This window comes from Mandrillus leucophaeus, unplaced genomic scaffold (genome assembly GCF_000951045.1).
Source record: "Mandrillus leucophaeus isolate KB7577 unplaced genomic scaffold, Mleu.le_1.0 Scaffold661, whole genome shotgun sequence".
Taxonomy (NCBI): Eukaryota; Metazoa; Chordata; class Mammalia; order Primates; family Cercopithecidae; genus Mandrillus; species Mandrillus leucophaeus.
In genome coordinates, this window is record NW_012107153.1 from 1,545,733 (window position 1) to 1,562,055 (window position 16,323).

At 39.4% G+C, this 16,323-nt stretch overlaps 1 pseudogene; it reads left to right on the plus strand.

The window, feature by feature from the left end:
- Positions 1–14,867: 14,867 nt before the first annotated feature.
- On the plus strand, positions 14,868–15,789 carry LOC105554877 (annotated as a pseudogene).
- The last annotated feature ends 534 nt before the right edge of the window (positions 15,790–16,323 follow it).

A 16,323-nucleotide genomic window follows, 5' to 3' on the forward strand; every position in this document is an offset into this window, starting at 1 on the left:
ATAAATGGCTCTTTTCTGTCTACTAGTGAAGCCCAAACTCTGAACCTAGCACTGAAGGCCTGGCATTTAACCAGGCCCCATCTGACCTATCCAAATCTGTTTCCTACAGAGCTGCCTGCTGCAGCCAGGCAAGTCTTACCATCGGGGTCTAAGCACTATGCACAACTCAAACTGTATTCTTTTGCTAGGTTAGGATCTCCCATTTCTAAATGTGAGGCTTTACCTAGCTACTAACGCCCCATTGAGTTCTTCAAGATTGCTCACTAGCTATATCACTCATTTGGATTCTTAGCTCTCTGTTTCATGTGTGTATCTGTTTTCCACAAAAAAGATTTGACCCACCCGAGGGCAGGGAGAGGGTCTTATTTCTTAGTTATTTCCCATTATACCATGTGTTTTGCAGAGCACATAGTAAATGATTAAGATGAAAGAACCATGAAGGTGCTTTGTAAACCAAAATAGCCATGGATTATCAAAATTAATCTGTGCATATAATAATCATTTACTGAGTACCTACTGCACTAGATAACTAGGATGGATGTAAGGACTTTGTAAGTATCCTTTAGGGACTCTCAAAAATTCACAGGGAGGATAACTTGATAAAAGACTAGATTTTCTGCACTTAAGTGGGATGAATGCTCAGATTTGGTCATTAATGACCTCACATGCCCATGTAATTAGAGATATTTAGGTTGTTGATTTATTAGCCTAATTGAAGGAAGAATGTGCCCATCAGAAGGGACTTGTTAATATCTTTATTGCTCACCATTATATCTTAGTGTCCAGAACACAGAATTTGGCATATAGCAGTATTTTAAAGGACACTGTTGAATGGACAGTGAGACTTCTGGAGAATTGAATTTACTCTGGGTGTGCTGTCAAAGTAAGGCTCCTGGGACCTTACTGAAGGTCACACTCCTGGGACAAGGCTGAAGGTCACACAATGGAAAGTTCACTAAGTTGTTGCTACTCTGAAAGATTCTTGGAAAACACCTAGCCAGGCTCCCAAAGAGACCTCAATCTGTCCCTTTCTATTAGAAACTTCTTTAAAAACACTTTTTGGCAGTGATAACACCTTTTCCTCTTATCTGAAAGCTAAAGTTAACTTTATACAATTTTCATAAATAATGAAAACAGTAAATCTTAGTTTGTTATCTTTTCCATATCTTGCCTACATTCACTGTGTTACATTTTGTAAATATCACTCTGAGACAACCTACATTAGTTAGTCTGCATCTCTTACTTGTGGTATTTGACACTCAAGTTTTCGGTTGGACACCTTCTTCACTTTTAGCAACCTCATAGTAAACCACACCAAATATGAGAAAACAGTTATTCCATCACCTCGGAAAGAAGGTAATATGGGAGTCATTTAAAAATAAGTGTAAAAAAACTCAAACCAATTGCTGTTGCTGTTATTGCTACCCACTATAGAGAAGGAAAGGTCCTTAAATGTTGAGAATCATTTTCATTCCACTCTGCAGAGCCAAATCATCTGGTCTGTGTGCTGAGTCCAAAACATGCTGCTGCATATTTTCCTCAAGGAACAAACCAGGGAAAGGGAATCTGAAAAATCACAATAAGTTGTTTTTTGTTTCTTGTTTTTTTTGAAACAGAGTCTCACTTTGTTGCCCAGGCTGGAGTGCAGTGGCACGAACTCAGCTCACTGCAACCTCCACCTCCCAGGTTCAAATGATTCTCCTGCCTCAGCTGCCCAAGTAGCTGGGACTACAGGTAAGTGCTACCACACCTGACTAATTTTTGTATTTTTAGTAGAGATGGGGTTTCACCATGTTGGTCAGGTTGGTCTTGAACTCCTGACCTGAAGTGATCCACCCTCCTCAACCTCCCAAAGTGCTGGGATTACAGGCGTGAGGCCACCACATCTGGCTCACAGCAGGTTTTTAGGTGAAAAGAACTTATAGGAAAGAACCTCCTTGAAAATAAAGGTTATATGTGATGAAAGTACTGCTTTCCAACCACTGCCTCATCTGTTTTCTCTCTTATATTAAATGGCAGTAGAGGTCAAATACCATTTGCTTCTCTGTTTGTTCATGACCTATTTTCAGAACTATTTCCTTCATTTCAGCCTTTAGGTTGCTATTCTTCAGTGGAAAGAGTGTGGAAGCATAGGATGGAGACTGACATCTTATATGTTACTGGATGCTTTCACTCAGCCATATCAGCATTAGTCCTGTTGCTGGCTCTAGGAACAAGCACTGTAGTCTGGGTTCTGTCTGAGTTGCTCTTCGCTTGGCTCTTGGTGTGTTTAACTCCTCATTCTTCATGCCTCAGCCTATATGTCACTTCTTCAAAGAGGTCTACCTTGACTGTCCTATCTAACGTATCCACCCCCTCCCCAAGCTCAGTCACTGTCCATATTGGATTCCTCTGATTTCTTTCACAGTAACTTATCTAACTTAACTATCTGAAATGGTCTAATTTATTTACTTATTTTTCCTCTCTTCCCTCCCTAGTAGAATATAACCTTGATGTAGGGATTATGTCTGTCTCATTCAGCTGTTGTATATACCCAATGCTTAGCACGGTGTCTGGGGCATTCTAAGTGATCAGGAGCTATTTGTTCAATAAATGAATGAGCAAGAAGAACAGAGTGCAATTCAGGACTGTCATAATTTTTCTTTTTCATGGTGGGTATAGCCACAGAACAGAGTCTGCCAAGATTTGTCATGCTCACTAACCTCTCCACACACCTGCTGATTCACACAAGAACAAATGATATAAGTGAAAGAGGCAGAATTGTCTCTTTAGTGATTTTAAAGTTGGATGTGAAACTTGAAGGGCTTGGGAGTACAGGTAGCATTTTCATTTCTTTCATAGGGTAAAAGAATGACATAGGCAGATAATGAATGATACAGGAACTTGGCTGGGCAAGATGACTCATGCTTGCAGGCCCAACACTTTGGGAGGCCACGGTGGACCGATCACTTGAGGCCAGGAGTTTCAGACCAGTCTGGCCAACATGGTGAAACCCCATCTCTACTTAAAAAAAAAAAAAAAAAAAAAAAAAAGCCAGGTGTGGTGGTGCACGCCTATAATTCCAGTTACCCAGGAGGGTGAGGTGGGGGGATCTCTTGAATCCAGGAGGCGGAGGTTGCAGTGAGCTGAGATCACACCACTGCCCTTTAGCCTGGGTGACAGAGTGAGACTCTGTCTCAAAAAAAAAAAAAAAAAAAATACAGGAAGTTAACAGTAGACTACATTCATAATGTTGAGCAGGATCTAATTTTCTTAACTGTGCAACAGTGGGTTGCTGGTAAAGAATGAAATATAGGGCTGGGCATGGTGGCTCATGCCTGTAATCCCAGCACTTTGGGAGGTTGGGGTGAGCAGATCACTTGAGGCCAGGAGTTTGAGAGCAGCCTGGCCAACATGGTGGAACCCTATCTCTACTAAAACTACAAAAATTAACCAGGTGTGGTGATAGGTGCCTGTAATCCCAGCTACTAGGGAGGCTGAGGCAGGAGAATCACTTGAACCTGGGAGGCGGAGGTTGCAGTGAGTTGAGGTTGCAGTGAGTTGAGGTTGCAGTGAGTTGAGGTTGCACCACCACACTCCAGCCTGGGCAACAGAGCAAGACTCCATCTCAAAAACAAAACAAAACAAAACAAAAAACATACTTTGTGAAGACAAAAATAATCTGTTAGGAGATTCACAAACCTCATCAAAAGTATAAATTTCTAGATTTAACTAAACCAGATGCTTAGTTAAATTTGAATTTTTAATATCAGACAAACAATGAATAATATTTTTAGTATAATATGCCTCATACAATATTTGGTGTCCTGTCTTTTATCTGGTAACCCTGTAAGAGTATTTTCATCCAGTTCTCATTACTCTATATCATTCATAGGAATATTATAAGAACTTTACCAGATGCCTTGCTGACTTCTAGACTTATACTCCTAATTAGATTGGCACAAAAGCAATTGCAGTTTTGACATTAAAAGTGCAAAAAACTGGAAATTACTGTTGTACCAACCTAATGGGAAACAAATTTGTTAGTTTTATAACATCTCATATATACCATACATTACTTAAATGAATGGTTTTATATGACACTTAGCTTGTGAATACTTTGATGCAGGCCAGAGTCTGGCAATATTTCCCAAACCATATTCCATAAAACCGTAGGGTCCAATAAATGGTCAAATGTATTTAAATGGTCAAATATATTTACAGAATAAACTGCCCTGTTAGTCGCAGTGCACATTAGGATATTAAAGGTGCTGAAAGTCCTGCAGAAAAGGCCTGCATATACATACTTCCCCCAAATTTGCTTCTGTTTTGAGGCTCCATGCTCTCCGACTGAATTATCTCCCTCTGGGATTCTCATCCTTACCTCATGTAACCAGCCTTACCGAATGCTTTGACTCTGTCGTTGGGCCAGGTTCTGTACTGGCTGACTTTCACATTTCCCTCTAGGGGCAAGGAATACAGAAACATAAGATTTGGGCCCTGAAGAAACATTATTTCATAGTCTTCCTGAGGGTCTCACTGCTTATTCTCAGGTGTGTTAGCAAGCCAGCACTGTTCAGGAGCCTTCTGAGGTTCCGGGGCCTGCTTGCACATGTGCCCAGCTTAGAAGAAATCCCATAATAGGACTCGTTCATTGTATTAGAAATATTTTGTTGTCATGGTTTTTAAAGTATAGTACAACAATATTTGTATGGAAAAAACCATGTTTATCATAGGATGTAATTTGTGCATAATTTTCTAGATGGAGTCCAGAATACATCTTTTTCAAAGGTAAACTTAATGACATTTGTTTCATAAATACCATCATTCTTCACTGTCAGTCCTCTGTGAACACTCTAGCCTCTGACATTCAGTGAAGCAATAAAGAAATCAAACATGCCTACCTAACCTTTATGAAAATATTTAAAATTATGATTTAATTTTTAATCTCCCATGGCAGCAGTAAAATAAATGATATAAATCTCAACGGGACTGTCTACTTCACAATAACACTTAGGGTATGGCCTAAACAGGCAAGAATTCCTCTTAATCATAAACTGATGTGGCACAGGTCTGGGCAAAGGGAGGGTGGTAGATGTTGACATTTCGCATGTCATGGGGACCCAGAGGGTAGAGAGTGGAGAGGCAGTTTTGAAATGCCCTGTGCTAACAGTTTGGGTACAAATACAATGTCTTGTTCTTCCTTGCCACTGAACTTTTCTTTCTTGTGATTAAAACAAAACAAATAAAAACCAAGAAAACTCAAAACACACAAAACAACCACCAGGCCAAAAAGAAGTGCAAAGACAAGGAAAAGCATGTATTTTTAACTTTTAAAAGGAAATGAAATAATCTGCTCAGTCACAATTAGCTAAGGTCTGCGGCACAAAGCCATGGATAAATTTAGGGATGCCAAATTAAATACAATGGTTTGTTGAGTTAAAATGATACTAATATAATACACCGTAGATACAGTAACTATAGTTACTAGTTTCTCAATGTTTCCACAGTTTAAAGAGCAAACATAAGAAACTTCTATTAGGTTGGTGCAAAAACAATTGCGGTTTTGCTATTAAAGTGCAAAAAACTGCAATTACTGTTGCACCAACTGAATAGGAAACAAATTTGTTAGTTTTATAACATCCCATATATGCTATACATTACTCAAATGAATGGTTTTACATGACACTTAGCTTGTGAATACTTTGCTGCAGGCCAGAGCCTGGCCCATAACTAGGGGCTTAGTACATATATGTCAAATCCATGAATGTCCTATATATAATTATAGCTTTAAGACAATGTAATCAAATCTATGAACAGTTGTTCATCTGATCAAATTTTTCTGGAATCTGGCAACTCAGCTGAATTAGATTATATCGACAGGGTTCATCAACCCTGGCACTATTGACATTTTGGGCCAGATAGTCCTTTGCTCTGGGTTCTAGCCTTTGCATTATGGAGTGTTTAACAGCATATCTGGCCTCTATCCACCAAGATGCTAATAGTACATCCTAACTGTGACGACCAAAAGTATCTCCAGACATTGTCAGATGTCCCTGTGGGAAGGAGAAAGTAAAACAGCTCCCAGTTAAAAATCACTGGGTTATAAATGCCCATCAGTGACAGAATGGATAAAGAAAATGTGGCACATATATACCATGGAATACTATGCAGCCTTAAAAAAGAATGAGATATCTTTTGTGGGAACATGAATGGAGCTGGAGGCTATTATCCTCAGCAAACTAACACAGGAACAGAAAACCAAATACCAATATGTTCTCACTTCTAAGTGGGAACTAAGTGATGACAACTTATGAACACAAGAAGGAAACAATAAACGCTGGGGTCTACTTGAGGTTGGAGGGTGGGAGGAGGGAGAGGAACAGAAAAGATTACTATTGGGTACTGGGCTTAATTCCTGAGTGATGAAATAATCTGTACAACCCATGTGACATGAGTTTACCTATGTAACCTTCCTATGTACCCCTGAACCTAAAATAAAAGTTAAAAAATAAATAAACAAAAATCACTGGGTTAGAAGACAGTTCAGGTTTAGGCCGAGAGTTCCCATGAGTTGACTCTCATCCTCTACAGATTACATGGTTCTGCCACAATTGCTTTGACAGATGGAATCTAAAGACTTTCATGACTGCAAGAGGTGGAGAATCACAAAGACAGGCCTGGCTAAATGTCCATCAGTAGATGAATGGATAAACAAAGTGTAACACATCCATAAAATTGAATAATATTCATCCATAAAAAGGAATGAAGTAATGATACATGCTACAATGTGGATGAACCTTGAAAACATGCTACATGAAAAAAGCCAGACATTTCATTTATGTGAAATATTTAAAATAGATAAATCTATCGAGATAGAAAGCAGTTTGTTGGTTGCCAAGGACTGGGAGAGGTGGAATGGGGAATACTGCTTAATGAATGTAGTGTTTTCTTTTGGCGTGATGGGAATGTTTTGGAACTACATAGAGATGGTGGTTGCACAACATTGTAAATGTTGTGTATGTAACATTTGTAAATGTGTGTGTGTGTAATATACATTTACATGTATATTACATTTATTTACAATGTAAATGTAAATGCTGCTGAATTCTTCAGTTTAAAATTGTTAACTTTATGTTATACGAATTTCAACTTAATAAATTTAAATAAAGGAGAGGCCAGACAGACACAGCAGAGGCCCAACCTAAGGAGAAGAAAGTGAATCATGGGAAGTAGAATTGCCTATTTTTTAAAGCTATGTTTCATGGAGTGCTGAGGGTTTTGAGGAGCTTCACTGGGGCCATGGGGAAGGTGGAAAATAGATGGGGTCCCAGGTTCCCATCCTCTCTCTTGCTTTTATCAAGGTAAGCTATCCCTACTGATTATTGGAGACTTTTGAAGCTGAAAGCACAACTTCCTTCACAGGGTTGTTCTAAAAATCCAATGAGATGATGTATTTAAAGTTGGCTAGCACATAGAGAGTGTTCAATAAATAGTGGTGATTATTAGTTTTAGGTCTCTGCAGACAGGTATCTTCCTCTCCTCTTGGATCCTCAACCCCCATGCAAAAACAGGCTAATTTGAGCTCTTTGCCAGCAATGCCTCTTCTCTTTTCACTGGGTAAGTTAGAATCTACTCTTTTCATCAGATTTATATAAAAACCAATCATGCCTCTGACTATGGTACATAAAATAGGTTCACTTTTAGGGCCAGCTGAAGGTCAAACTTGATCATGACACCCAGTTTTACAATCACATGGCACAAATTGGCACAAGGCAATGACTAGTCAAAAGAAGTGCAGCCGGGCATGGTGGCTCACACCTGTAATTCAAGCACTTTGGGAGGCGGATCACTTGAGGTCTGGAGTTTGAGACCAGCCTGGTCAATATGATGAAACTCCATCTCTACTAAAAATACAAAAATTAGCCTGATGTGGTGGTACATACCTCTAAGCCTAGCTATTTGGGAAGCTGAGGCAGGAGAATCACTTGAACCCAGGAGGCGGAGGCTGCAGTGAGCCGAGATTGTGCCATTGTACTCCACCCTGGGTGACAGAGCGAGACTCTGTCTCAAAAAACAAAAGAAGTGCTTCAGTGTCCCAGACATGGGAGGGACATTTAAAGAAGTAAGCTGTTCCTCTTTTAGTGAGAATTTGAAAGGAACATGGAAACAAATGAAAAACCTAAATAGTTCAGGGTTAAATCTTAGTACTCCCACTCTGCTTCTTTAAAATACAATCTTCATAACGCATGACATGTTTCATAGAGGGAACTATGAGTATGTGTGAGTATGTAAAGGGATGTGAAGAAATGTGCCTGTGAAGAGAGAAACATGGGTTGAAGGGGCTTTGAAATGGAATGCATCTTGAGTTATCTCAAATTCCACGCTGGACTTAGGTGGCTCTTTCTGCTCTTTATGAAAAACAAAACAAAAAAAGGCTTTGGAATGCATCTTCTCCGTTAGTATTAGACCCAGTTATTTTATGTAAGTATGAAAGAGGCAAATGGGGTGCTTTGTTCTGGAAGTGGAATTATGTTTCTCCTTCTGATGCTGTCTTCCCAGCAGATTCAAGAGGCGTTAGGAGAGGTGAGGTAGAATATTCAGTATACAGAATAACAAGCAAATGTATACTTGATCCATTGCTGCCCCTCAGACTTCCTCTTTCTTGGTCTTTCTCTAGTAGTATTGACAGGTGTTGGCTTTATATCAGATCTAGAGAGAGATGGAGGGAACTGTGAACTGACTTTAAACATCACCTAATGAAAATATAATGCCTCTATTTTAGGAGAGCTAAAATTAAATATAGGTGAGCATCTTTTATTGTTTGATTTGAACATTACATTTCATTAGTAAATAGTGTAAGCTTTGTTATTCTTAAGAAGATGTGTCAGAGGGTCCTTTGGCACTTTCTCTCATGGCAAAGCACCAGCTCCTTTTGAGGGGAGGAGGGTGGTTCTTTGAGCTGGTCAACCTTGGGTGCTCTGCCTCCCTGCAGCCTGCCCGCTCCAGTCTAGTAGAGACTTCAGCTGGCTGCAAAATGTGGCCACCAGGGACATATGCTCTGGTATCTCTAAATAGACCAGAGATAAAGAAATCAGGACCTGGGCAAGGACTATAATATTCAAGTGTACAGTAGGCATTGTGAGCACAGTAGAAGCATAAACAAAACTCTGACAAGGTTTCTTGTCTCGGGGAATAGAGCAGAAGCCTCCACTTTTTCCAACAACTTTGCAGTGTCAGATGCCTTAACGGTTCAGAGGCAGATCCCAGGAGGGAGAGGGCCAAACCCTGTGACTCTTCTCCAGTTCCAGGAAAATGAATAAGAATGATTGATTTTTCAGAAAGCGAGCCATGTGCAAAAGAGGGCTCTTGACCCCAAGACGCAGCAAGGGGAGGGAGGAGGAAACAGATGTTTGAGTACAGCAAAGGGATCTGGGAGGCTGTAATGCTGTGTCGATGATGTAATGCTCAATTGAAATGACTCCCAGAGATGCGTGGGCTGTCCCTTGCCCAGGGAGTGAAGAGGATTCCCATGCAGGTGCAGGTACCTGAATCCCAGACAGCAAGTCACAGATGAACTTGTGCTTGCTTCAGTTTTCTTTGTCTCTTTGTCCCAGTCTGAGCCTTAGCTCCTAGATGCTGACAACTCTGGGGATAAAGACTGAAAAAGCTTTGAAATGTGATTCAGGAAGAGCCAAAAAACCAGGGCTAGAGAAGGAGTGGTGATAGAGCTGTGACAACATGTTTATAGCTCTCCCAGCCTTATGCTTTCTTAGATTGCTTTCCTTGGACTGAAGTCCCCATTGGATAAGACCCCAGAGCTTTTCTTGTCTATGAATTTCTTCTGGAAAATCCCAGCTGTGCATAGATCCTCCGCAAGGTCTGGACTATACACTTTATTCAACCCTGACTTCAGATGCCATGGGAGAAAAGAATACTTGTAGAAACCCTATCATTTCCTTGCTTTAAACCTTCTGGTGGTCTACTAACATTTGTCCCCCCTAGATTCATCTTGTGCCTCCAGTTATTATTCTCTTGGCTCCCTGACTTTCTGTCAGTTTCTAGAACACTCCAGGCTTTATCATACAGCAGGGATTTGGCACTAGCTCCTACTCCTCTTATTCAGTTCTCAGGGCCTTGCCAATGCCTAGTACATACCTGGAACCAAGGAAACACTGAGTGGGAGCAGACAGTAGTGGGGCAACTGTGTTTATTTTGGCTTATAGATGTTTGGTGGAGAGGTCAGGTTTGGTGATGGGGATGAAGATAAAGGGGGAGGAATTCTGTAGGTAAAAGCAACAAGTGTAGAGCAGAGTGAGAAGAAGAGGGACTGTGGGTGACCCTTGGGTTTCATCTGTTATCCATGGGGCAGAGCTGAAGCACATGGCTGGGCTCTAGTACTGGGACTTTACTGACAGGGGCCACTCTAACCTAAACCAAGGAGGAAAACACCAGGGCAAATTCATTTATTGTCATAATCTAAGAAAGCCAGATAGCAGCCCGTGGGATTGGTAAGGAGAATTTCACTTATGCTTTCAGTCAAGAAGCTGATTATTGAACAATTGTCTCTTCATGGCTTATCTCTATCTGTGAGAGGGATATTTTCCCAAATTCCTTTCCACTCTTGGCTGGAAGTGATGCCTCTTTCACATGCTCACAGTACTAGGTGCTTCTCTCCATCAAGTCACTGATGTCAGTACTATGCTTGACAGGTGTGAGTCTGTCTTCCCCATTCACCTGTGAGGTCAGTGAGGAAAGGAACCATATCACTAACAAGTGCCTAGAAAAGTGCTAGGGTTTGTTGTTGGATGAGTGAATGAAATGTTCCTTGATCATCATATGGCTGCCTCTTGCCTTACCATGCTCACTCACTCACTCATTTGCTCATTGATTACACAAAATTTTTTGAGGAACTGTTATGTGTCAAGCCTTCTGCTAGGCGTTAAGGCTACAAAGGCAGAAAAAGACCCTTCTCTTCCCTCATAGTGCTCACTGTCCAGTGGAGGAGACAGATAAGCTAACAGGTTATTGTAATGCAGTGTGGTGAGTGCTAACAGAAAGTAAAATGTTCCCTGGGGGCAAAGACAGTTATGGCATTGAAGAGTATGCCAGGCAAAGGAAATAGCATAGGCAAAGGCCTGGAGGCAAGACAACAAGGTATCTTTGAACAATTGAAAAAAATGTAGTTTAGCTAGAGTAGAAAATACATCTGAGGGTTGTAGATCTGCTGCCAGCCAGAACTTGTGGCTTTGGAAGTTACACATTTTGAGTCAGCCATCACCCAGGCAAGTGAGACAAGCACTCTGACCACTAGACTCATAGACTACATCTTCAAAGAGCCCGTAGAGTCAATCCAGCTGTCTTTCTGTCCAACAACAACACAACAACAACACACACACCCACCTTACTATAAACAAAGTGAAAAAAACAAATATTAGTATACAGACTATATTGAGAACTCCTGCAAATCAAGAAGAAAAAGGCAAGCAACCCAATAGAAGAATGGAGGGGGGTGGGGGAAAGGAAATTCAGAGTAGAAAACACAAATGGCCAATAAATAAAAGAAAAAAATGCTCCCCATTGCTAATCAAGGAAATACAAATGAACTACGAGAGGACATTTTGTACCTCTCAGGCTGACAAAAATTAAAAGTTTGACAGTACCAAGTGTTGGCTAGAAGGTAGAGCAAAGAGAGGTCTCTTTTATTGTTGGGTAGGATGTAAATTGGCTTTACACACTTGAGAGAGGAGCTTGACAATATCTAGTAAACTTGGCAACATGTATACAATCCAGCTATTGATACTTCTTGGTATATATCTAGATATATTCCTGTACATATGGACAAGGATCATTCATTTTGGCATTGTTTCTAATGGCAAATAAATGAAAACAATCTAGGTGTCCATTAATAGGAGTATGGATACACAAAATAAGGTATATTCCTATAATAGATTTTATATAGTAGGTAAAAGGAGTGATGTAGATCCATAGGCAGCAAAATGCCAGGTGAATAAAGCAATTTGCAGTGTACGTACACTTTAAAACACACCTGAACTAAACTCTGTGTTGTTAATGGATACATATGAGTGCACTTAAAGTGCAGAAGGTATTTTGAAATAATGCACACAAAATTCACAATGGTTATTGCCTTTGAGGAGTGGGAAAGATAATGGGTTTGAGAGTGGGTCCAAGATGATCTGACTTTATAAGGTTTTCTGTCTTTTATATATGAAGAGTAGTATGTTGATAAATATTTAACAACTGGTCCTCCAGGAATTTTAAAATAAAAAACACTGATTCATAGCATTTGAGGATTTCTGTGTTGAAATACTCCCACTATGGCTGATTTTTAAGCTACCAAAGCTTTAGCAACCAGTTTGCATAATTCCTGAAAATTTAGCACACGGTTCTCAAGAACAAGTATGAGCTGGCGCAGCACAACGTTCTGTGTGTGCGTATGTGTGTTGCATGTGTATAAAAACTTGAAGCATTGATGACAATATTAACAATCCTAAGTTTTGTATACTGGAAACAGAGGTATTTGGTTATCTTAGTTTCTGAAGTTTTATGTGTATATTAGATTTCTTGGAAAAAAGGAGACAGTTCTATAAGAATCAGAGTGGGTAAAAATATCTGACAGATTAAATTATAACTGGACATAGTGTAAAGCAGGGCTTTGTTCTGGATGCCCTTCTCTATATCTTCCATTTTAATAACTTAATACTCATTGAACATATTGAATAAACACAGTAAGTCAAGCATCTTCCTCTCTGCTGGTTACATGATTTTATGAACCAAGAGCAGCCTTTAGAAATAGCTAACTTTTATGATTGAATTAAAAAAACACTCAAAAGAAAAAATACCAGTTAACTGAAGAGAATGGTTTAAATAATTCCCTGGTATCTCAATACTTTTTTGACATGCTATTGGAATACGTTTCACTTCATTGATGCACCATAAAAACAATTGCTAGATTGTTTGTACAATGTATTTTTTAATGAGCCTCAAAGTCGTAGAGCAGTGATGATACATAATCCTACTTTATATATGCTATTACTACTTTCTGTTACCACAACTGAAAGAGGCTCAACTGTTATTGTGGAAGGAATGGAGCAGTTAAATGTAATAACAGGTTCCCCTGTTTCCCATTCATCTGTTATTTAGTGAGTGCCTAAAATGCATCTAGTTCCTCTGGCTTTAGAACAGTCCATTGAAGCATACACAATGAGGAAGCTATTCTTTCCTTATTGATTTCATCTTTCATTTTGACTTCTGGAGATCAAAATGGGAAAACAGGAATCCAGAGAGAAATGCTTCAAAATGCCTCCTTTTCCCCACTTCCCTCAACCTCAAACATTCAGAAAATATTTTAGAAATAATATTATAATCAGAAATTAACTTTATAAATAAATTATATATATATGTATGTAAAATCTTTTGAGACAGGGTCTCACTCTATCACCCAGGCTGGAGTGCAGTGGCACGATATTGGCTCCCTGCAACCTCTGCCTCCCAGGTCCAGGCAATTTTCCTGCCTCAGCCTCGCGAATAGCTGGGATTACAGGCACACGCCACCATGCCCTGCTAATTTTTTGTATTTTTAGTAGAGATGAGGTTTTACCATGTTGGCCAGGCTGGTATTGAAATCCTGACCTCAAGTGATTTGCCCACCTAGGCCTCCCAAAGTGCTGAGATTATAGGCGTGAGCCACCACGCCTGGCAAGTTTTAGATATCTATATTATAAATGTATTTATATTAATAAAATATTTTATAAGTAAATTATATTTGTAATGTTACAAATTATATTTCTAAAAATTACAAAACAATAACTTTATTTGTAGAATAAATTAGAAATTTATATTTTATAAACAAATAGCCCTGGAATAAATTGTATACTAAGGAAATTTCTGCTTTGGAATTAGATATAAAGAAAATTATTAGTTGCTATAACAATTACATTCAATAAAAAGTCTTGTTACATTAAATATTTACATAAAATAAAAGTAAACCCTGCCCACAGAGAATTGTCACACATATGATGTATGTTGTATGTTCTTGACTGTGTCTACCCTACAGAACACTTAATTTTTTTTTTTTTTGAGACGGAGTCTCACTCTGTCACCCAGCGTAGAGTGCTATGGCTCAATCTCGGCTCACTGCAACCTCCACCTCCTGGCTCAAGCGATTCTCCTCCTTCAGCCTCCCGAATAACTGGCACTACAGGTGTGCACCACCACGACCGGCTAATTTTTTATATTTTTAGTAGAGACAGGGTTTCATCATGTTGGCCAGGCTGGTCTTGACTCCTGACCTCAGACGATCTGCCTGCCTTGGCTCCACAAAGTGCTGGGATTACAGGTGTTAGCACACTTTTTAGACAGACAATTTTCCCATAGAACCAGGTCATTGTAAGTAAAGATTTATTCATATTCCTGACTAATTGAGATTCCAGTTCTCACTTAGCACAAGACACTGAAAATGTTGTATTTTCTTATCTTTAATGTAGCCTGTGTGTTCTAATCTTCAAATTGTATAGATGAGGGGGACTTGTTTTGAAGGCAATAATTTGCTATCTGTACCACTTATTTTTCATATTTTGTTTTCTTTATTAAAAATGTTTCTCAGGATAGAAGTTATATTTGTTCTTTGTAGGAAAAAGGAAAGTACATAAGAAATAAAAGGGAATTTTTGCTTTTTAAAGGAATTTTCACTTTTTGCATTTTACATTTCTATCCTCCTTAAATTTAATACTTTGAACTTCTATTACTTTTGTAATTAAAAACAGTAAAGAGCCTGGTGTGATTCTGTCCTGCGCAACTGTTCTCTGGGGCAGTAGTTGTTTATCTCCACCCACCTCATTTCCCAACTAAGTGCACGCTACCACCCCATGGAAGATTTGATGGACATGGACATGAGCCCGCTGAGGCCCCAGAATTATCTTTTTAATTGTGAACTAAAGGTGGACAAAGATTATCACTTTAAATTTGATAATGATGAAAATGAGCACCAGTTATCTTTAAGCACGGTCAGTTTAGGGGCTGGTGCAAAGGGCGACTTGCACATTGTTAAAGCAGAGCCAATGAATTATGAAGGCAGTCCAATTAAAGTAACACTGGCAACTTTGAAAATGTCTGTACAGTCAATGGTTTCCATTGGGGGCTTTGAAATAACACCACCACTGGTATTATGGTTGAATTGTGGTTCAGGGCCAGTGCATATTAGTGGACAGCACTTAGTAGCTGTGGAGGAAAATGCGGAGTCAGAAGACGAAGAGGAGGAGGATGTGAAACTCTTAAGCATATCTGGAAAGTGATCTGTCCCTGGAGGAGGTAGCAAGTTTCCACAGAAAAAAGTAAAACTTGCTGCTGCTGATGAAGAAGAAGATGATGATAATGAAGAAGATGGTGATGATTTTGATGATCAGGAAACTGAAGAAAAAGTACCAGTGAAGAAATCTATAACGAGCTACTCCAGCCAAAAATACACAAAAGTCAAACCAGAATGGAAAAGACTGAAAACCATCAACACCAAGATCAAAAGGACAAGAATCCTTCAAAAAACAGAAAAAATCTCCTAAAACACCAGAAAGACCTAGTTCTGTTGAATACATTAAAGCAAAAATGCAAGCAAGTACAGAAAAAGGTGGTTCTCTTCCCAAAGTGGAAGCCAAATTCATCAATTATGTGAAGAATTGCTTCCAGATGACTGACCAGGAGGCTATTCAAGATCTCTGGCAGTGGTGGAAGTCTCTTGAAGAAAATAGTTTAAACAATTTATTAAAAATTTTCCGTCTTATTTCATTTCTGTAACAGTTGATATCTGGCTATCCTTTTTACAATGCAGAGCGAGAACTTTCCCTACTGTGTTTGATAAATGTTGTCCAGGTTCCATTGCCAAGAATGTGTTGTCCAAAATGCCTGTTTAGTTTTTAAAGATGGAACTCGGCCCTTTGCTTGGTTTTATGTATGGAATGTTATGATAGGACATAGTAGTTAGTGGTAGTCAGACATGGAAATGGTGGGGAAACAAAAATATACATGTAAAATAAAACAGTATTTTAATAAAGTAAAAACAAAACCAAAAAAACAGTAAAGGAGGCTTGGCATGGTGGCTCATGCCTGTAATCTCAGTGCTTTGGGAGACTGAGACAGGAGGATTGCTTGAGGCCAGGAGTTCAAGACAAGCCTGGGCAACATAGCAAGATCTGTCTCTCTAAAAAAAAAAAAAAAAGCCAGGCATGGTGGCACGTGCCTATAGTCTCAGCTAGTAGGGAGGTTGAGACAGGAGCATCACGTGAGCCCCGGAGTTCATGGCTACAGTGAGCTATGATTACACCATTGTAC